This window comes from Sinohyriopsis cumingii, chromosome 3, assembly GCF_028554795.1.
Source record: "Sinohyriopsis cumingii isolate HCF-2022 chromosome 3, ASM2855479v2, whole genome shotgun sequence".
NCBI lineage: Eukaryota > Metazoa > Mollusca > Bivalvia > Unionida > Unionidae > Sinohyriopsis > Sinohyriopsis cumingii.
The window spans coordinates 129,393,299-129,417,875 of record NC_142963.1 but is presented as its reverse complement, the minus strand read 5'-3'; the positions used below and the strand labels follow the sequence as shown (position 1 = coordinate 129,417,875).

The following is a 24,577-nucleotide window of genomic DNA, read 5'->3' as shown; positions in this document are numbered from 1 at the left end:
TTCCTAATGTAACGTATTATCACAGTTGTTTATGTGATTGATTAAATTGTTGTATTTCATGTACGGGGGCTCGTTTTATTCTGTTCTATATAGCTGCTCAGATCTCTGTTTATTCCATCTATAAGTTTCACACTTATATTAATATTTACAAGATCGGGGTAAAAACACCGAGGGCGATCAATTTCCAGATAACGATAACCAAATAAAGTGGACACCTTGCAAGAAGGTATAATCCGCCAATTAACCTCACCAACACCTCCAGCCCCCACCCCCACCCCCTTAGAGTGCATAAGTTATGTGATCTTGGGACATGGGGTAACTGTTGTTATCCATGTCGATTACAACTTGCACAAGGCAGAGATGTGGTAATGTCTGCATAAAATACGAAAGACAACGTGAACGGTTATGACCATCACCGCCAAAAGCATGAAATTAAAACAAATAAGTAAATTTCGAATAAAGAAAGAAAAGCTAAAATAGAAAGCATAGCTGTTAAAGGTAAATATTCAAGCTCAGACAAAAGGATCAATATTCAAATAAATCAAATTAGGCACAGACGAAACACATAAAAAGCTGTATGATGTAACTAGTGGAACAAAACAAACTAAAAAGCAGCAAACCAAGCTGATGATGACCGACATTTACTAAATTCATATCAAATAAAATAACCTCGGATGAAACAAGCAAAACTTAAATGAGGCATATAAATGTAAAACGAAAATGAATTAAATTGATAAAAGAAACAAATAATCAAAACACCACATTAAAAACAAGTATTCATCAAACACACATATCAAAAGAAAAAATAAACATGAATTACACAGTCAAAAGCCAAACTAAACAAAAACGATATTTAAAGGAAAGAAAACTGATATCAAACAGGTTAAACAAACAGAAAATAAAATAATAACAATTAAAAAAAACACAAACATATACTTCATCCACGCACAAAATACATTTGACCAATCACGAAAATTAGATAACGAATTTTATCAAAGCAACAGAGAAACCACTGCGACGTAAGATCGGTGCTTCCTCAAAGTAACTGCGAATATATATATATATATATATATATATATATATATATATATATATATATATATATATATATATATATATATACATCCAACCACATTAAAAGTAACATAGTTTTAAAGTGAAGATATCAAGCAATTTGATATAGTATTACTGTTGGTATACCAATCTGCGATCCACTCAGCGCATTAATACGCATATATAAATACTGTTTCAACAGTAGCCTATCGCTTCTATTCTGTCAGGGATGAATTTCCACTTATTAATCATTACTGACATAAGAATTAACGAGGAAAATATCACGTTTCCTCGTTTTCTGAATGAATTAAAGATAGTCTGCACTTTCATCGAAATCCTCTCTCTCTCTCATTCATAAGGGACAAAATTCATGGAAATCAGTAGTGATGAGGAAAAAAAGAATTTAGGTTTGATGTAACCCCATAAAATGAACTCCCCCCCCCCCTTCTCTCTCTCTCTCTCTCTCTCTCTCTCTCTCTCTCTCTCTCTCTCTCTCTCTCTCTCTCTCTCTGGACTACTGCATTGCGGTAAGGTACGCTCGAAGATCCGTGAAAATGCGAGCGCAGCGAATTTTCACCTGCATCATGCGACGGTGTCATTCCACCTCTGAACAAAAGGAAACTTTACCGTCAAACGGACCTACGGAAAGGCGAAGGCGAGAAATGGAGGATCTAAATAATTATATTGTCGTTAACAATGTTAAAGCATAATAATGACTGAGATCAACTGTAAATACATTTAAAGTTTGAAATACCTCTTGTTGGTTCGTCATTTTGCTTTGTTTATATTTCCCATTCGTTTTAAAATAGGCCTACTAGCTGGCACGTGAATGGCTGCGCGTTCAGTGTTCAAGAAGCTAACCATGCTGTGCTTGTAGTGCTCTGCTTTCTTCATTTCAACCATTTTTTCTTGCTTAAGTCATGCGTTTGTCTCATATTCATTTAATCAATATAAATAAAATGCTGCTTACTATCGACGACAGACAGTGTCAATTTCAATGCAAAATAATTCATAAGTTCAATTGCACTCTAACGGGGAGAGGGGAAGGGGTCGGGCGGGGTCGGACGGGGTAGCTGCCCCGGGCGCTAGAGGTCTTGGGGCACTAAAATCATGGGCGCCAGATGTCTTGGGGCCAAAAAAAACTTTGGGTCATCGTAATCGCCCCGGGCATCATTTACCCTTATTAATCCACTGCATAGGTTCAATCTGTTTATTTTCAATTAATCAACGGAAACAACTGAAGTGCACAGATTTCTTAAACAACATGCCATTTTCAAAGTCTCGTCAATAGTTTGAATATTTTATCCACTTCTTAGCTTGATGAATTCAGTGGGAACAATGCTTTTACAATAGTATAAACAGTCTCAAAACAAGACCAATACTTCTCGTTCTACATAACTTCCTGGCGATGCAATTGTGATTTTGGAAAGCTAATTCAGGTCGAAAGAAATTCACTGCTTCTTCTATGCTGAACCCTCTATCAACCGTGCCAACATCTTCAGGCAACAGATTATCAAGAAGACCAGATTTTTCTGTAATGTATTTGGCAGATAATCTGTCACCCGAACCTTCGGAAACAAAAGTAAATGCACATTGAGGGGCCATTCCTATTATATACTTGACTGTTTATCTTTATAATTGAATTATACGTATACCTTGATCGGAGCACTACCAGACCTGCCCATAACAAGTTCAAAACAATCAAATACAACGACAACCTTCTCCCCAAATTCCTTTCGAAAACGCATAGGTATTGATTTTCTCAAGTTTTCTCGCGTAGGCCACTGCACTAAAATGTTCAGAATGCTTGACGTACATCGAAGGCAGTATGGAAATTTCTTTGTACGGTCGCTACAGAAACATCTAGTTGGTATGCCATGTCTTTGCAAAGATAATTCATTCCACGTTTCAACATAAACGATAGAAACTCATTCTCTCTTGAATTTTTTTGTATATTGCTACTCATGTGTTCCTCATTTAAGTTAAAGACTAGTTTTAAAACTTCAACTTTTAGCATGCCTGTATGAAACCATCTTGTTTTAGTATCCTTATCATAAGACTTATGGCTGTACAATCCCTTGCAATGAGCTTTGAATTGTCATCCCCTAGTTGTTAAATTTCTTCTGTGGTAAGGTTTGTTTGGATTCTGGTATAATTGTATTGAGCTTCTATCGGCAGGTGAAGAAATGATTCACTGCATTCAGCATCACGTTGCGTAGAATTGTCATGGCACCATTCTCAGAATATGCTAAATGTTCACTGATGCTTTCACTGAACTCATTGTGTTTCTTTTTAATTGATGAAGTGAGAAAGCTTCATCTGATATTGCCCTCTTATGTTTGCGCTGACTAGCCCTGTTAAATTTGTCATTGGCTAAAGGTATATCTAGTACCGGCGAAGAAATATCGCGGTTACCTAGATGCAAAAATGGCAGCCATGGTGGACTGTCTTTGTCATGCATGTAATCTTCTACACCTGCAAAGAGTAAATAGTAAAAACATAACTTTATTAAAGTTTTATAGAAAAGCAATGAGACGTATGGTCATAATTGTTGTTGTATTGCTTTAAGTTTCGCTAACACAAGATTTTAAGAAGAAAAATATTGCCAAATATAATTTTATACACCACAAGAGAATACACTTTAAATCAAATTAATTTAAAGTAAATGTCAAAACATGCCACCCACAAAATGTTGACAGCAAACTATCATTCATCTCCACTTTACCTCGGTTTTGATGTTGTTGTTTTGTTTTTTTACCGACAGCTACTTTCCGTAATCGACGCCTTTCTTTCAACAATTTTCGTGTTTCCTCTCCCTGATCCTTGATAATATATGGCGTTTTAAAAAATCGTACATCTTTCTGCACACTTGAGAAATCAGGACACCCCAACATACCACAAATTGGCATTGCAATGGTACGATTTAATATCGAGATGCCGGTTTATATATTTTAGGAAATCGAAATGGCAGACCTGTACGCGTGCACAATGTCGTGACTCTACCTGAAAACAACGGATAGAATTTCAAAACATACATGAAACAACTTGTCAATTTGCGAGGAAGATTGTGAATTGCCGTAAATGGTACAGAACTACATTATGTAGCTGACACACTGGGGGGGGGGGGCAGGGGTATGAAAAAGTTAATTCACTCTGTCAATACACAGATGCCTGTTGTCAATCTTAACTCATTTATTAATGCAAATATGTGTATGAGATATAAATAAAATTTATGTATAGGAAGTAAACCGTATCTTTGATATATCACTCGTTATAAATATTTTTCGTTAAAAGGAAACTCAGTAAGCCTCGTTTAATTTTAATGACTTATACATCTCGTGGTATAGCATTCACACATGTATTCATAACATATATTCGTCTGCTGTATAATTATCGATCGATAGAATGAAATAAGGACGAAAACTGTCATATATGATGACCAGAAGATGTGACACGTCTATATAATAACTAGAACGTATGTTACGCATTACATGGACTATCCCATCTCAAAGGACATTATATTTTATTTTTTTCCTCGCATTTCTATTTTCCCTTCAACCATTTTGAAGTGACATAGGGTGGCCGAGTATTCTAAGGAACTCGCCGTTACAGATCAGTCACATCTTACCTCAGTCTGGAAGGTTCGAGTCTCGACTCGCCCAACGTGTGTATGTGAGAAAACTTGCCAGTAACTTCCCATAGGTCGATGGTTCTTCCAAATATGCTGGCCATCATGTATGGACTATCATGTCGTGAAGAATGATGATAAACACACACACAAAAAACACATAACAAAATCAACTTTTTATACAAAAAACCTGACATATTTAAGTGTTAACACTTGAAGGTTCGTCACATTCCACATTGGACAGGACTCCCTGAATTCATAGTTCCTGCTTCCAGGATCAACAGTTTTGATCATAAACTCTCAATTATCAAATTATAACTTTTGAGACGCAAAGAAGGAGGCGATCAATTCCGTTAATATATAAATACGTGTCCAACGAATACAAGATTAGTTCTCCGCGTGAAAAAGATTTAACACTGGAAATTGTTAATCTAGTTTTCTAACACATTGGACCCCTATTTCTGGAGAAACAATGCTTTAGGACCTTCAGTTTCAAATTCCTACATATCTCTGTAGAATTTCCCTTATTTAAGATCCCGGTCACATTCCTTTTAGTTGTTGCTTTCTTCAACTTCTTTATAGATTGAAAAACTGCTTCAAGTAAATTAATCAGTATACTTATATTGTTCATTGCAACAAATATATTACATATCACTACCATAGTCTAATTTTCATGTCAAGTCAAGTATACTTTCTTTCCCTGTCATAATTCTCTGCTGCCCTTTGTGATAGAGCGATGTAGCCCTGTTACCTTTCGCCCAATCTTGTTACCTTTCGTCCCAGTTATGTATACAGCTTTGCAAAGAGACAGCGATCAAGCTCGTTACCGTCCATCTCAGTTCGGTAAGTACACAGTTTTGCCATGATATAGAGCCACGAAGCCTCGTTATCGTCCATCTCAGTTAAGTAAGTACACAGTTTTGCCATGAAATAGAGTCACGAAGCCTCGTTACCGTCCATCTCAGTTCGGTAAGTACACAGATTTGCCATGAAATAGATCCGCGAAGCCTCGTTATTGTCCATCTCAGTTCAGTAAGTTCACAGTTTTACCATGTAAAAGAGCCACCAAGCCTTGTTAACTTCCGCCTCAGTGCAGATTACAGCTCAGTCACAAAAGATGCTATTGTTGTTTTTTAAAAGGTTCGTACCTGTACTTTCTTGTCTCTCCCTAATTTAGAATCTGTTGAAGCCCCAACCCTGTATTCATAGATGCACTTAGATACAACACTGTCTGACAAGAGATAACATTTTACATAAATCTGACATTCTTTGGCTCTTGACATGTCTCAAGTTTGACGCAAAAGATGTGTTATAACTCGTTGAAAAGGAAAGGAGAGTTTCTCCACCGTAAACTGAAGGATCGATTACTTACAATGATTACTGTAATACCAGTGGATAATCAATGGCCAGATGACAAACTGCAATTTCTAGAGTTACAAATCTTGTTTCTTACTGTATGTGTATCTACGAGGACATGTAATAAATACTTTGTCTCACTCGGAACATACTACTTTCTAGTCTGGTTCTCTAATATAGCAGAGTGCAACGCTGGGAGCTTACTAAGCAGGGAGCCAGACTAACTACTTTCATGAATTTTACTGATTTTAGTAATAAACTTGTGTCACGTACCCGTAGATTGTCCAACTAAAAATATATGGTTTTGTGATATAGATTTTCTGTCAGCCTGTGTTGCTGGACGGAATTCAACGGACATGCGGCATTCATCTACACTGGGGCACTCGTCGTTGTGGGTGTCAGTTCTAAGCGTGAAATACATGTTTATCGGTAAATATACATTTCAACATGTACAGTCAACTGTTGTTGTTCTTTTTGTTTCTGGTTTTCAGCACTTAATAGGTTATAAATGGCGGCCAATATAGACTGGTGGAGGAAAAAACCCTGTAAGAACTACAGACTGTCAACTGTTTAGACGCCAAAATGTATTTACTAACATAAGTACCCCTACCTGTGGACGGGGTACGAAAACGTTCCTATAAGTATCATTGGAGCAGCTGGGATTGATTTACAACCGGCGCTTTTTCAGCATACTGTCAGAAAGTTTGAAGATATTGCATGACTATCCTTATAGAAATCAAGTGGTCTTCTTATTTTGATCTAGTATTGCGGAATGTTTCTGTAGTAGCACCAGTAAAATATTCTTCATACGAAATTTTCTGGTGGATTGTCCCTCGCAATAGTTCATCTGGTACCTATTTTCGGTTTGATTATCGTTTCTTCTGTGTGCCATATAAGGGAAACGTAAAGCATATAGTTAAAACGGCGCCTTGAATACCTGTATCGTGAACTATCCAAATCTGGTATTACACGCCTTATTTTGGAAAGCGAATTACCGCGAAAACCTTCTGTTATCTGTCAGGGTGGTCAAAGTCCGGTTAGTGTAAAAATATCAATATATTTTACCTTATATAGACATAATAACTTTATCATAAGCCAAACTTCCTGAAAAAATATAACTCTTCTTTTGTGGTAGAGATTTATTCATTTCATATTTTTGGTCTTTTACAATAATTTTGTTTGTTCCATTGCAAGTTGTAGAATCACTTGGTAACCTCGACCATATCGTCCCTTCGACGTCGTAGCTTGCCAGACTGGAGACCGATCTCTTGTTTTCTTTCTTCTTTTTCCAAACATACTGTTTATTGAATTAGCGTGATGATGTTTCCGACGATATATGACAACAATGGCCATGTTTGTTTATATATTAAGAGTTATTTAAGGGGTAACACAGCACAGTGGCACCATCTCGTCTTTTGAAAATGTTTATTATTTGACTGTAGCGTTTGGTTCATTTGGCAGTAGTATTTGTGCATGGATGATACACATATTGCTCATTCTTTAACCTTTCTGTTGTTTATTTAATTGTTTCATTTTCAGTATGATGCTTGATTTGAATTTGTTTTATGTAAATATAGCTCATTCATATTGGTGTTTTATTCTCTCATTCGTGTTTTGTTTCTTGATCTGACATTTGCATTTGTATTTGATAAACGTTTATTTTGTACATTATGTTTAATTTTTCATTCTGGTTTATTCGTTTTCATTTTGCATTTGTTTCATTTCAGTCTATTTAGCTTGTTTCATTTCAGTCTATTTCATTTTAGTCTATTTCATTTCTTTCTATTTCGTTTCAGTCTATTTCGCTTGTTTCATTTCAGTCTATTTCATTTTAGTCTATTTCATTTCTCTCTATTTCATTTCAGTCTATTTCATTTGTTTCATTTGACTTGAGTCAGTTTCTGTCGTCATCAGCTTTTTTTAAAAAATAAGATTTTCATTCCACTAACGGAAAAAGTGCGGCACAGTAACCCTAACAAGTAGAAAAGTCGGGTCATGTAGAAACAGCAGGGGTCAGAAATACCCTTACATGTTTCTTGTTTATTCAAGGAATTCAAACGCATATCATTATGACAGGCACTCACGTCGTGTAGTAATTAATATTTGCAATAAAGAGTAGCTTTTATGCATAGCATAATTTTTTATATATCCAAATCTAACTTTCAGGGTGAAAATTCCAGTTGAATAGCCTTTAGGATATGTTTGTGGAGAACGTTCTAGATGGCGTATGAGACCGGATATCCGTTTATAAGAATACATGTACCGCTTGCTTACACCTAATAAAGTATTTTGAAAACTAATGTAGAAGAGAATGTGGTTTAAGTTCAAGCTTCTTCTAAGACCTTGATATATACAATCAATATTTACCTATCCTCAGTTACCAACTTTCTCGATCGATAATCTGCTTGATGGTAATTATATTCAAAACCTATACAAGACAATAAGACATAGTTGTAAAAAAAAAAAAAAATTGTAACATTTGATCAGAGAAACACGAGGATGGTACTTTCTAACTCTAAGGGTTATTTCAATCATGTGTCTGCGCAGGAAATTCCCAGGAGACCGTAATTAGCATCGGAATCCGGCAAGCATTATGTGCAGTGACAGCTTTAATCTAATTTTTATTTCTGTTGTTCGGTTATTCGTCCACACTTTTGTCTGGAACATGTTCGCGTTTCGTTTATTCTGTCTTCCTTAACAATTGTTCGTTTAATGGAATTCGCTTCGGGCAACTTCAGTTCAAATCAAGTGACTAAAATTGTAATCTTTTAGACAGTCTCAACTCAAGCGTCTCTACTCTGCTAACCTTTGGTGAAGGTAGAGACAAACTCGGGTAAATAAGTCCCAGATGGAACCCGATAGGCAGTCACTGTCCGTCTGACATATTTTTAATTGCTTGACTTCGCCAGCAAAATGATAACCAAATAAGGGGATGTGTACCATGGTAAAATACACCGTACTTATCATTTCAATCTACGTTCGCCTGATATGATCAGCGTCAATCGCGTCATTGAAGGTATTCAGTCTGGTCAATAGACGTATTTTGATACCAATATTTACTATATCTTTTTTTTAAATATTACTAATGCCATGTCTTTTACGTGTGCTTGGTCTCTGTTCACATTGTATCAAATAAATACCAGCCTAGCTGCTGGGCTCCAAATGGTTCAACGTCTTATAAACTTATATGTTCATCGTTTATTACCGGTATTCGTCCACGACGAATTTGCACTCTGCAAAATGAGCCCAAATTGACTCATTACATAAAGGACAGGAGAAAAGTGGGCGAAAAGGCTCCTTAACCACAATGATCTGCAGGATTTACTTGGTTACATAGTATGCATTACCACGGGAGAATCCACGTGCCTCTGATGGTCGTATATAGCTTTTTCAGATCTGTGCAGGTAAAAACCTATAATTAAATCTTCTCCCCCTTCAGAATGTAAATAGTTGCATTATTTGTAATGATATAAAACGATCACATCGACATACAGTGATACCACTTCTTCACACAGCGTCAAGTTGGTCGTCAATTTACGATTTATAACATGAAGATACCGTTGGGATAAATCCTTCTCAGTCAAATAATGAATAATTGTGTTGTTCTTTTGCCCGGTTTGCTGACTCACTGAAACCTGATGAAATATACACTATCTTTTGTCGATAGACAAACATAAAATTTCGCATTTTCAATTGATAAATGTAGGCAAACCGGGATTAATTATACCTAAGGTTCTTGAAATATGAACATGCTAGGTAGGAACAAGCGGCCCATTATACTGCAGTTCATGCAAAATCCTTGGCGAAAGAAAGAAGCTTTCATGAATGCAAGTATGTAACAGATATGTTGGATATATGCAACATTTTTGTACCAAACCAAGGCAGACATTCAAATTGGAAATTGATATCACGTGTCTGTATTCCGGATCCACCAAACTGTGCAATGAGCAAATATTGCAAATTGCACTGTTTACTATTTCAAGAAAAACGTATACAAAATGGAGCCAGCCTTTAAGCATGCAGGAATGAGTGTCTTCATTTGTGCATGCCTGGTAGAGATAATACTTTCAAGTAAACCATATTTCTTTTTTATTTCTCTCACACGGTTGTAATCACGCATGTCACGACTACCATTAGGTATAATTATTTATTTCATTCCAGCGACCGTTATCAACAATACTAACCATTCGTTGTTTATTGCATGTCATACAGGTTTCTGCCAAGGCAATCAAACTCCACTTAGGCATGCATGGCACCTCTCCACCACGCTACCTGAAATCAGCTAATAAACTATTAATGTCTTGGTAACGTAGTCTGATAGATGAAGCTGATAGAAGCTGACCCGAAACCAATTAGAAGCTGACCCGAAACGAATTTAAATCAGTGTTTCTGCTGCCTAGCCTTTCGACAAGACCCTGTACTGGCGTGCGTCCATATCTCGTGTCCATAATGTGATAAATAGTATCTTCCCTATACATGTATAACATAGCTGCACCTAACGACTTATAAAACGAATTAGGTCTCGACCCACAATAAGACATTTAATACATGATTCCCGCCAGAGGTGGTCTTTCATTCTCTGATACATATTAAGTCATATGCGATACAGTTATAGACTGTTGAAGAGAATGTTTTTTGTGTTCTTTCTTTTTTTTTTGTCAACCAGTGACAACACCGATTGCAATTTAATTTGTGTTAGAACTGTCCAAAGTTTTATTTGAGCTGTTTGACACATAACATTACGACGTAGCATACATATCGTCATTACAATGCGACAGGTGACGTTGTGCCATCCAAGGAAGAACTATCTGTCATGGGAATCGTGTAATAATAAACAATTATAAACCTCTGTTGAGGAAAATATGAAGTTTTAAAAGCTAGTGAACCTCGTACTGACCGACGCGAAGCGGAATCCAGTACGAACACTTTTAGTGATTTATAAGATTGCATGTTCATCGAATGAAATCGAATTAAATGTCAATAATGGTTTTATTATATGATTTAGAAAGCAAACTTGCATTTCATATTGCTGTAGAATTATACAAACGACATTTCAACTGCACGACTGAGGATTTATCGTTATGTTGTCAAGTTACGGTCATTGATGTTATAGCCATGCTACACGAAGAATAACCATGCGCTATGAAAAATAATCACATATCATGAGACTTTGTCATATCCAAAGAAACGGCAAATTTTTGCGGGAAGAATGTAATAAGGAGTTTATGAACCATGTTACGTGTTTAGGCTTGAATAAACAGTAGCACAGAAAGAGTGAAAACAACAAGCTTTTTAAAATTTAACAAATAATTTATTTTCTTGGAAAATTCTGTAAAAATGAAAAAAGGAGAAGAACTTACGGTTTCAATAACCAAATCTAAAAATAATCTAAGAATAATCTACGAATTATTTTGCAAAAGTCCTAGTAACAAATGTTCTAATAATTTCAAGTTTGAATCCTGATGGAAAATCCAAGATGGATGACGATGACGTATGCTGTAGTCAGTACTGTGCTTATCTACAGTTCCTTGTAGAAATACAAATAATGGTACTCCGGTGTTGGAAATCCAAATTTTATTTGTAAGCAATGTCTTTCCAAAATTTCTGTGGGAGCACTTCTCAAAATCTTTTCAGAGAAAAAAGAATTAATCCTTTTGAAATCCAACTGATCTGAAGAAAATTGAAGCTCAAAATCTGGCTACAACAAACTAACTTGACATCAGTGTAAACAGCCCTAAACTGAGAGAGACCTCTCTAAAACAAAGGTTATATTGTATCATAAGACGCAGTTTCGAAATTCCCCCAAGTTGCGAAATCAGAAGGGGGGGGGGTGTAACGTGATCATGTTTATATCACGTACACAGAATATGGCCTTGATTAGACCAATAATTTTCTCTAAAAATTAAAAAAATAAAAAAGTTGTTTACATCTTAAACCCAAAGCCCCATCATGACCTTGACAACAACCAACCATTTTAAAATAAAATAGAACTTTGTTTACTAATTTTTAATCATGGTCAGCATCCAGGCCGACACCTGGTGTTTATGAAAAGAATGATTCAGATCAACCAATTTTCTGGAAAAATATCATCTGATCTTTGATAAAATGTATCAGGCAGCAACTTCTCTTTCATATAAACAGTACACTTTTATCCACTCTGAATAACATTGTTTTATCCTGTATTAGGAATTTAATGAAACACAAGCGACCCCGAAAAAAATATATCGGTATGTCGTTTTTGAAGGTATTATCCAAGACCGATGAACCACAGTACTCTGCCAATAATCACGACTCACGCTGCACTTTCTAATTTACCAACCACCATGGCAACAAGATTGAGAAAATCGCAACAAAACACTTGCACCAAATTATTCTGGATTATCTTTTCGTAACGATCTCCTCAATTTTCATTGAGGTATTGTGTCATTTTTTCCTAATGTTAATAGTTCATTCTTGTGTTTTTTTTCCTTTTCTACATGACATTCCATGCTCCGTAACAAACTTTGTTTGGTTCACTGCTAAAGAGAATCATTCCATGTATACATACGCTTCCATAGTAGTTGAGTAGTGTGTATTTTACTCTGCGGTGTTCATGTTTCTTTAATAAAATGAACTACATATTCAATGTTCAATAAAACGTTGAAATAACGTTACTGTTTCAATTTCGCTATGTATTATGTATAAAACATAACATAATGCAGTTTCATTGCAGTTTCAAATGCTGTATTGCCTAATCTGGGAAAATTCGTTGTCCCTATTTAATAACTGCTAAAGTTAGTGTACTTTGGACTAATTTAGGCTGCTTTTTTTCACACATACAAGCAGCCATTTTTTTGTGTCGTTAGATTATGTAAAGTTTCCACTAGTATAATATGTACAAAATTTCAGTCACATTACATGAAGGAAACATAGATATATGCCAACATTATCTCCACTGTGCATGTTGCAAATGCATATAATTTCACCTTACCCCTTTACACGTCGTTCAGTTAATGAATGAAACCTGAACACCGCGTAGTAATACGCGTCACTTTACTACTATGGAGGCGAGCGAGTACACGGGGTGATTCTAATTCAACACTGAATGAACCTAAATTTATTAAAGACTATGGAATTTCAAGTAGCCAGAGAAAAACAAGCGACACATGGCCTCGGGTCAAATATTTTTAAATACTCAGTTAATATAACCTGTACAATCATTTTTCTCCCATTGATATAGTTCAGTATCAATAACGTTAAACTAATGGAACTATTTATGAAGTATATAATAAGACGTTGTATGAACCAGCAAGCCTTGTACTGAACAACACAAAGAGGAATCAATATGATAGGTTTACTGGTTTATCAAACTTAATATTCATAGAAACAATAATCTCAAATTGTTTATTATATCATTTAGAAAAAGCTTGCAATTGTAAATGTACAAATGGCATTGCAAGTGCATGGAGCTAAGAACTTCACTTTACGACATCACGTGAAAATCAATAACTTCGTGACCGTTGTTCATAAAGAATGACTATACTACATATGAAAACTACATATGTGGTTTGTTCCGAGTGGGTGGAAAGAACTCGTTTGATACGGCGTAGGAATGTCGAGTCCGTCAGGCCAAGACGAGTGTTCCTACGCCGTATCAAACGAATTCTTTCCCTCTACTCGAAAAAAAAACAAAAACACTTACATAGTTTTGTATTTATTACATATCCCCTTTTTATTCAAACATTCGTTTCGATTTTTTAAATGTATACTTAAAAATGAATTAATCATTTTACGTTTTATGAAATATATTGTATAACACTTTGAAAATATTCATTTACGAAAGGGTGATAACCCATGAGATACAGACTATGGTAGGGTTTAGACCGAGACAAGGATATCCTAGTCATGGGGTTATATTATTTGTCTCCCCCACGAGGCTATACATAGATTATTTTTCTCACCCAATCTTCTCCAACTAAATTAAATAGCCCTGCATCCTTGCAATTTAGTTAGCAGATCCTAAATACAGTATTTTCAGGTACTATTATTATTGCTTCTCACTCTATATAAAGGTCATCAGGTTTTGCACTCTTTTATGAATAACTATCTAAGCATAATCTAGCTATATACGCTGCACTTAAAAAAGGGGACAAAATCCCGAAAAATGTTATAATTGTTATGTGTTGAAAGTATTGTGCATTGAGCGTCTCGAGCCACGTGCTTTTGTTTTTCCAAATACTGCGCATTAAGAAGACTATAAAACTTATTATGTTAAGTTTTAACTTTCATCAGTTTTAATGCGGAAAACGTTCTATATTAGGCAATGGTACGATACTGTGCAGTACAATATGCCTACATGGTACATTTCTAACGAAGTGTGTAGAGACATCAAGAAATGTCTAATTCAGGACTTTCTTGGAAATTTATATTTTCTGTCCTGGAAATATGGCAAGTGTTTCTATCGTTAGTGCAATGATACGCTACAAGAAAATCTTTTTGTGGAATAGCATGTGGACTGATGAATGAACCACTCTTGTTGCTAAATACATATGTTTACATTTGCAATCACATTATTATATTTGATTCAGCTGGGGCTAATTGTGGGTGTTCGACAAGGTTAGAATAGCCAGTGTGTGGCCAGTGATGTGTATTGCCTTTGTGTCCGGAGTATGAAATAGTTCGGCCTGTGTGTGTGTGTGTGTGTGAAAATGTTTTGAATGTTTTTTTTTTCAAAGTTGGAGAGACCTTAAGTTGCTTTATGAGTGAATTCTCTTTATTATATATCTGTTGTTGTTGTTATTGGATTTTATAACATCTCCGTCAGGCACAGCAGAAGACATGGTGGATTTTTAAAAGTATTTCCTAGCGCGTAGGCACCATGAGCAAGACGACAGGTCTGAGATAACCAGACTTGAGAGATAAAAAGTAAGGTTAGCAAAACAGACAGATTTCTCTGTCGCATGGATAAGAACTATACCGTGTAGTTGCCTTATCCGTCTGTCTGCATTGCAGATATGGTTATTTACTCTTTAGATTTGAATTTTTAAAAATGTTGTATGGTATGTAAATGGATTTAAACCGCAGTCATAGGCAAGATGATTTTATCTTATTTCTCAAATGAAACATAGGTCCAAATATTTTTGGGACCAGTAAGTGACCCTTTTTTACACCTTACTAGCTGAATAAACACAATCTACTTCCAAGCAAATTTCTGGGCAAATTTCACAGACTAACAGTAATTAAATTAAATACATTGAATTTTATATGCAAAGCTTACTCATTTACGGTACTTTCAGCCATTATTTTTATGTTTTCATTAAATACAATAAATTATTGATGAATTCAATTTAAGCGTGATATATTAGCATATATTTTTAAGAAAAAAGAAGATTCGGTTGTTTCCTTTTTCTAACATGCGGACTAGATTTTTAAATATTCATTTGGATATTTTTTGAGAAGAAAATGTTAACAGTATTGCTCTGATTTCTTCTTTTTATTTTCTGCTTGAACAGTCACAAGAATTTAAAATGTAAGTAAACATACACTTCCCTGAGTGTACCCCAGTAACAAAAAAGTATTAACATTGTAACAAGAAGAAATTCTTCCAAATTTCCATCAGACAAAATGGCTGCTACTCTCCGCGATATATCGACCTTCTTGAAAATGTTTGTCAGTTTTATCATCAGATTTACTCAACAAATTTTATTTCTCGGTAATATTAATAATAACTGAAAGTTCCTCAACTTAAACTTGCTCATAAAAAAAACATTAAAAAAATATTCCGTAGACCGACTTTTTGAAACGTTGAAGCTAAAATGGATTTTGCTTAACTTAGGAATTTTAGATGATTTACACTGTGGAATGTCTCCTGTATGTCATCCTTTGATGTAGATGGGAATGAGATCAACGGGTTCAGACGTTTTTGCTGTTCTTTTTTTATAGAACTTTTTATTTAAAGTTGTTGCGCCCATAAATTAACACTTTGTGGCAATTAGCTAACTCATTTGAAGTTCAAATGATGTAGCCGTCGTTACTTTCCCTTTATTTATCTTGATATGACATCCTGAGTCTTTCCAACTCCGGATTTGTAAAACTTTCCATGCAATATTTCAGCTGCAAAGTACACCCCCTTTCTCTCTCTCTCTCTCTCTCTCTCTCTCTCTCTCTCTCTCTCTCAGTGGCGTCGCTAGGGGGGTGCGGGGGGTACGGACCGCACCGGGTGACACCATCTCAGAGGGGTGACACCAAAATGAAAAATTACAAATTTTACAGAGCACACACTGCTCGGTCTAGTCGGATTTCATAAGCGGATAACCGATCATAGTTAAATACATGACTAGCAGGCACAGCAGTGGCGTCGCTAGGGGGATGCGGGGGGTGCGGACTGCACCGGGTGACACCATCAGAGGGGGTGACACAAAAATGACATTACTAAGGATTCTGTATGGTCTGTTACGGAAGGAGGACCATGGGGGTGACACCATGAGCTACCGCACTGGGTGACACCAACCCGAGTGACGCCACTGCTCTCTCTCTCTCTCTCTCTCTCTCTCTCTCTCTCTCTCTCTCTCTCATGTTTGGTGTCACTTTGTACACCAACCAGCTTCATCTGATTACTCCTTGTCAAACATTCTGTCCAAAATAGTTTTCAACATCAACTAACTCTAACTTCTCGACGCTAGACACCCAAATTCACTAATGAGGCACAAATCAATGTCGCTGACACGTTAACTCGTTATATACGTTTCTTTGCTTCATGCATACCTTTTTGCTATATCAATATACGTCTATCATTCCCCAAAAAATCAATGTAAACAATAAATAAAGCTTGGATCTGAAAATATCACAACCCAAATGGTGTATATCAATACCTACGTTACTGTCGCTAGTGCAATTACGAGCCAATTCTGTCAGATAAAGATGAAAAATAAAACTGAAGATTGAATTAAAAAGTCTCTGAATCAATCATGTATACTCTTTGAGAAATCTGAAAGCAAATTTTGAATAATTATACCCTGAACATTCATTATGGAGACTTCAGAATGTAGACCGCGAAGGTCAAGATACATACGTAACCCGTTTTTATGTACGGCATTTTTTGCGTAAAACGAGGGTTTTGGGGAGTATTAAAGGCGCTAAAAATTCACTTGTACGTTTTATTAATAAATAAAAAACAACAAGAAATAAATGGCTATTGTTGATGCATATAATTTTTTACGTGCCTTATGTTGTGATGTTCATTGGTTATAACATATGGGATACTTACGTTACTTGGTCCAAATAATATGAAATCAAAATCAAAGAATTAAATAAACCCTTCGAAAATGTAATCATGTTTTATATATACCAGAAAATAAAATCTTGATAAATCTATCAATTAATATTTTAACAAATTTTGCACAAATAATGCTTAAACATACGTACGTTACCGACACATGCGTGACAAAGATATACTAAACAACGGAACACGTGATGATAGCCGACCAACTTTGCATGCTGAAAGGTGTCATGCCGCCATCTTTCAATTCTCAATAAAAAGAAAACATCAAATAAAACAAGGACAAGTCAGTAAAATTGTGATATACTCTATGTACTAAAGCCCACCTATAGGTAAGCTATTCCAATTAAAACACGTACGTTTTTATTGGACAGGAATCGGTGAAAAAGAAAGAGTAGATATCATACATTAAAATTAGTGACCTCCTTATTTATAAGCGATGTAATAACTGTGTATAAAGTGCTGATACAGAGCGTAACGTATGTATTAAAACTTAATCCAGAACAGAAATGATTATCAGTGTAAAATATGAGTTCAATTTAGAGCTCTACTATACAATTATTCTTAAAAACACAATTAATATTGGATACATTTTTGTAAAGTTTTAAAAGTGACTATGAATGGCTTGAGTATATTCGGTAACTAATGGTTGAAGGACTAGCATAAAAAAGAACAAATCTTTAGTGCGAAGGTAAATTATAAACAAACCAGGAAAAAAATTCAATGCAAAAGTAAACTAGAAACAAACCATGAGTGAAAATATTTTTATAAACAAAATTAATTTCAGCTATGCTCAATACTTCACACGATAATAATCCACGAATAATCCAAGAATTAAAAATTAGAAGTCCTAATAAAATAATGATCTAAAGAAGTTTGAGTTCGAGTCCCAACGAAAATCAAAAATGGAAGGTGATGGCGTATATTATAGCTAGTATAGTGCTATTGTGTCTACATTTCTTTGTTATTCCACAGACAATAATATTCCGGTGTTTGAATTCAGAATAAAATTTAAAGAAATATCTTTTTCCAAGAATTCTGTACGAGCACTAAAGCATTTCCAGGAAAACGAATTAATCATTTAGAATTCAAATAATTTGAATAAAATTAAAATCTAACTCCAAACTGGTCACAACAAAACGAACACATCGACATCAAGTATTTTTAAGCCCAAACTGACTAAATTCTCTATAAAAAATCGGTATTAAACATCACTTTGTGCAATTTCGGTAAAACCAGAATTTTGAAATAGAGTCACGTACTCCCAGTATGACCTTGACAAAAACCAATCATTTTACTCGAAGAATGAGACAAAAATAGAAAGTTGTTTACTTGATTCACTGATTTCTGAATCAAGGTCGGGAACTGGGCCAGCTTTAGGTGTTTACGACAAAACAATCAGGTCAAACTGATTTCTGGAAAATGCCAAATTCCAGTAAACAAAATTACATTACTTTAACATGTAATAATTAAATCCAATATAAATTAAATGAAATATACATAACACTTGTTTATTTTCGAATGGCCAAAACAAGAAAGGATATACAAAAGGCCTACAGGGAACGCCAAAAGGCTAAAAGTCCGAAGTTCCTCCAAAAAGAGAGAGCTAGGCAAAGAGGAAAAGGCTATATTATGTGCAGGAACGTCATGGGGGGGGGAGGTAGAGGGGGACCCCCTGAATTTGCATGTGCTGTAAAATTGCTGTAGCCTAAATACGAAAATTAACACGCCCGTCAAGTCCCCCCCCCCCATCAAGTTTTACACACACACACACACACACACACGAGAGAGAAGTAGAAATGATGTCCCTGAATATATGCCATCATCACAAGTAAGTAAGAAGAAAAGGGAGGTGAGAAACATGAAAAATAAATTAAGACAGACTTTCACGGCTGAGAAACAAGAAAGAGAAGAAAGCAACGAAAGCATAAGTGAACATACCAGTGGGTATGAGAGTGGTACTGCACCAAGAAACGAAGAGCAGAATGATCACATAAAAGTAAGGATACCATTTATTACTAAAAGTAACAAAGGAAAAGATTTGCAGATGATCAGGCATAGGGCTCTTGCGCGTGCCCACAAAAATATAGGTATTTTGAAATCTGACGTTTCAAACCCAAGACGTAAGATAAAGACAAAAAATACGAAAATTGAGCGACTGAGTAAAAACTCAGACTGTTGACAGCACCTAAGGAATAAAACCAAGTAAAATAGCCGATGCAGATGTTGAAAATTTATATCTGACCACAAGATGACGAAATCTTCTAAAAACAAACTCCTTGTATGCAATGCAGTTTTGTAATAATAATAATAATAATAATAAACTATCTTTAACGAGGATAACACATTTGGTCATGGCTAACCCATCTGCCCATCTGCCATGTGGTCCTCAGTTTTTGTAATAAAAACAAATAAAAATAGAAGATCATACACATAACCATGTATCGTCGCACACTCATTCGTACAGATTTGACATGAATGACTATGTGTGACTATACTGGGAAACATACAAATATATATCAATTATGGATATGATTTTTAAGTTTTCCATTCAGAGTTTTTAATATGTCATTCCAGCTGGTCTAGAAGGAATTTCTTTAATGATATTTTAAAAGAAGCAAGGGAAGTTGAATTACGTATCCTCATTGGTAAGGAATTCCATACAGTAGGTGCTGATACAGAAAATGAGCTTTTCTAATGATTGGTTTTCGACCAAGGAATCTGGAGATCGTTGTTAGTCGTCGATCGGAGATTACGCTCAGTATTCGATGATCTTAGTTCAGTTATGTTAGAGATATAATCTGGAGAAAGACCGTTTAAAGACTTGTATGTCATAATTCCTTTAAAATATAGAATACGTTTTTGTATAGGTTGCCATTTCAGACGTGAAAACAAAACATTTGAGGGAGTCATAACAGGAAGTTCCAGTATTATTCGGGCTGCCCTTTTCTGGAGTCTATCAATTCTGGACAGATTATAATTTGATGTGTTTCCCCATATGGTACAGCCATAATCTATCAGTGGTAGTATATAACCCGAAAAATAAATTTCAAGTGATTGTGGAGGTAGAAATTTTGAAAGCACTTTTAATAGAGTTATTCTTTTGACTACCATTGCACATAAGTGATCGATATGCGCATTCCAGCTGAGGTGTTGATCAATATAGATACCAAGAAGTTTTTGATTTTTGACAATAGATACGTCTAAGCCATTTTGAGTTAGAAGTAAATCCATGTTAGCAGATAGACGCTGCCTTGTTCCAATTGTCATACATTTCGTGTTAGAGATGTTAATATGCATTTTGTTTTGATGACACCAGACTGATATATTGTTGAGGTCGATTTGAAGTTTATTTTTAATGGAGTCTAGAGATTTATCAGATAAATGCAATGTCGAATCGTCAGCGAAAAGATCTGTGTTAGCGTGCGCTGGATACAAGGCTAAGTCATTGATAAATAGTAGAAAAAGAAGAGGCCCTAATATAGATCCTTGAGGAACACCACTTAAGATATGACTTGGTTCGGATATATGTTTACCCGTGCAAACAACCTGGTGTCTGTTTGTGAGATATGACGTGAACCAGGCAACTGAGTTTGGAGAAAACTTGTAGGCTGAAAGTTTTTTAATGAGCACCGAATGATCAACCAAATCAAATGCTTTTTTAAAATCAATGAAGATTGTACCAGTAAGTTCACCTGATTCTACTGCTAATAGCCATTGGTCTATAAGTTTTGTCATTGGAGTCTGACATGAATGATTCTTTCGAAAACCTGATTGTGATCTATGGAGGAGTTGGTACTTGTCAAGATATCTGAAAATATGCTTGCTGACATGTTTTTCCATAATTTTTGAAAGTACGGATAGAACAGATATGGGTCGATAGTTGGATGGGTCATTCTTTTCATTTCCCTTATAAATTTCTGAAACAAATGCGTCAAAACAGTTGTTTGAACTTTAAAATATTTCCGTGTTTTACACTATGATACATACGTTACAATTCTACGTTACAAAAACATTTTATAAAATAAATTAGTCATTTTGTTTTATTTTAAAAATTTCGGGAATTCACTTGATTAAGCATAAAAATTGTAATCATTTTTCCTATAAAATGTAAAATAAGTCATAATGATTATATCAGATCAGTGATCATGTGAATAATGATGATGTTCAGCTGTCACATACAGAAGAAAAATACTAAAATGACGAATGTACGTGTTTAATAGGGTTAATCAAACATATTTGTAATAATTTCATGCCATATTTTAATGACCAAAAGGGAACCAAGAAAACTGAGTGAAAACAATTATACATTTAATGAATAGTCTCTTGTCGTGTGTATCTGATACATACGTTATATTTTTGGAGTGACCAAAAAGGCATACACATTTTAAACTTTCGTGCTTATATTTTGAATCGGAAACTGTTATGATTAGAATGGTATTAATTTGACAACTTAAAATGTTTTCGATGTTTTGAATATTCATTATCATCAATTTAAATGAAATTTAAAATACGAGAAATGCTGTTGAAGATTCATTTTACTTTACGCACATTTATCTGTCTTTTTTCTTAACTCATAATAGAAAACGCAATAATATTTTGAATTAAATGTATGTGAAATTATCGCAAAATACCTAATTATACAATTTTCAACCATTTTCACGGCATAATTTTATTCGTAAATCATAACAAAGTACTTTCAAATAAGAGAAGATCTCTTGTAACGTATGTATTTTGCTTGAGAATTAAGGTTTTGAGACTTTATTTGTGAGTAAACATGAACAAAATATCGGTCAATTGGTGTTGCTGAAATTTTTACAGTTTAAATTTCAGATATTTCTGTGTAAAATAGACGAATAAAGTTGTTGTTTCTATATATAAAAAAAAAAATTCTTCCATTTTTATACGTCTATTTGCGCCTCATTGGTGAATTTGGGTCTAGATTCCGTGGAAAGTCCATAAACAGTATAGCAATAAATCATTCCCGATAAGAGGACTATTACCGAATATTTCCAGTTGTAAAAATTGTTCCAGGCTGGGTGCGCGATACGGAAATGTTACGTGTGAGATACGGAATTACGATCTGAACATCTGCATTGAACGCCATATAAGCCATGTAAGATTAAATGGGTATGTAATAAGAAGAAACATTATATGAACACGTGGCTTAGTGCCATCCAATTAAACTCTCTCTCTCTCTCTCTCTCTCTCTCTCTCTCTCTCTCTCTCTTTGTGCAATCATGTCGTTAGATGACGTATTACATGAGGATTGATTGATATCTTTATTTCCTCCGTGTATTACGAAGAGTACAATCAAAAGCATAAGAAAAATAAAAAGTACAGGAATCAAAGGTGAGAAAAACCATACCTTTACAAATGATCATGCATATATAAATGCATATCTGATGAACATTAATGATGAAACGGAAATACAGCTATAATAGTGTTACAGACATTAAACGGTTTAGCAACATACACAAAGGTAAAAGTAAATCCAATTAGCATAAAAGGTAAACCCAAAATACTTATTACGAAATTCTTTATCAAATGCGTCCATTGCTTTCCTCGTATAAAGGTGTTGGGATGGTTGTCCATTGCGATGATATGAATACTACCAAAGACGAACCACACAGAAAATAAGATGTTAAAGAACTAAGTCATGGGGCTACTGGCAAACATTGAACACAGAATACATTCATTATCAGTACCGATATAGGATAAAATTTTAGAAAGGTTTTAGAAGTGAGTGAGACTAGGCTGTGCAGCGAGAAGTCGTGGACTATGGCAGTCGAAAGTGGGTAACGTTTTATATACGTATATAGTATGTGTACAATTTTTGAGAACTATTATAAACTGGAGGTTGAAAAATTTCAGGTATGAAGCGTCATCAATCAATGTGTCGCATGTATTCACTTGAGTTGAATTAGTAAATAAAGTCAAGAACTGTCTTGTAATCCATAAAAAGACCCACTCAGAGGGTAGATAAGTACCAAGGCGTGCTATCAGAGGTGTTGGCCGTTACAGCTCGTATGTCTTTAGATAACAAATTGCCGAAGTTAAGGACGATTGCTGTGTGTGGGTCAAAGTTGCCTTCTAAATAGTAGTATTAGTATACTTTAACTCCCCACTAATGCCTCTTAGATCCAATGTGCCAAATTAAATCCCCTCTGATGCCTCTAAGATCCAATGTGCCAAATTAAATCCCCTCTAATGCATCTGAGATCCAATGTGCCAATTAACTCCCCTCTAACGCCTCTTAGATCCAATGTGCCAAATTAACTCCCCTCTAATGCCTCTTAGATCCAATGTGCCAAATTAAATCCCCTCTAATGCCTCTGAGATCCAATGTGCCAATTAACTCCCCTCTAATGCCTCTTAGATCCAATGTGCCAAATTAACTCCCCTCTAATGCCTCTTAGATCCAATGTGCCAAATTAAATCCCCTCTCATGCCTCTTAGATCCAATGTGCCAAATTAACTCCCCTCTAATGCCTCTTAGATCCAATGTGCCAATTAACTCCCCTCTAATGCCTCTTAGATCCAATGTGCCAAATTAACTCCCCACTAATGCCTCTTAGATCCAATGTACCAAATTAAATCCCCTCTCATGCCTCTTAGATCCAATGTGCCAAATTAACTCCCCTCTAATGCCTCTTAGATCCAATGTGCCGATTAACTCCCCTCTAATGCCTCTTAGATCCAATGTGCCAAATTAACTCCTCTCTAATGCCTCTTAGATCCAATGTGCCAATTAACTCCCCTCTAATGCCTCTGAGATCCAATGTGCCAATTAACTCCCCTCTAATGCCTCTTAGATCCAATGTGCCAAATTAACTCCCCTCTCATGCCTCTTAGATCCAATGTGCCAAATTAACTCCCCTCTAATGCCTCTTAGATCCAATGTGCCAAATTCCTTTTCCTAAAACGCATATACGTATCTTGGTGCGCTGAGATTTCTCCATTGGCCATGTACTAATAATATGCGCTTAACAGATTTGTTACGCTGCAGTTCGAGACTTACTAATCTTAAAGAACCTGTTCAGGACATCAATGGGATCAGGCCCATGTTTGCAATTTGTTCAGGTCATTGTGTCTATAATTTAATAATGTATTGCCACACTAAACATCAAGGTGGTCATGACCTTCGGTTAGTGCAATTAGCTTTGACTGTTAGAATGCAAACGACTAATTTGCCTACCAGGCAAAGACAGTCAGTTGGGCCAGAACGGTCACATATGACACCAGCAGCGGGAAAGAGCTTCGTACTCTTTATAAATTTGACC

General features: G+C 35.5%; 1 long non-coding RNA gene across 1 annotated transcript; it reads right to left on the bottom strand.

Moving 5' to 3' along the window:
• Window positions 1-625: 625 nt before the first annotated feature.
• Window positions 626-6,496, bottom strand: LOC149803831 (uncharacterized). The gene is made up of 2 exons (XR_016420261.1): window positions 5,453-6,496; window positions 626-3,528 (listed from the first exon to the last, which is right to left on the bottom strand). It is a non-coding gene; the product is annotated as an uncharacterized LOC149803831 (long non-coding RNA).
• Between the last annotated feature and the right edge of the window lie 18,081 nt (window positions 6,497-24,577).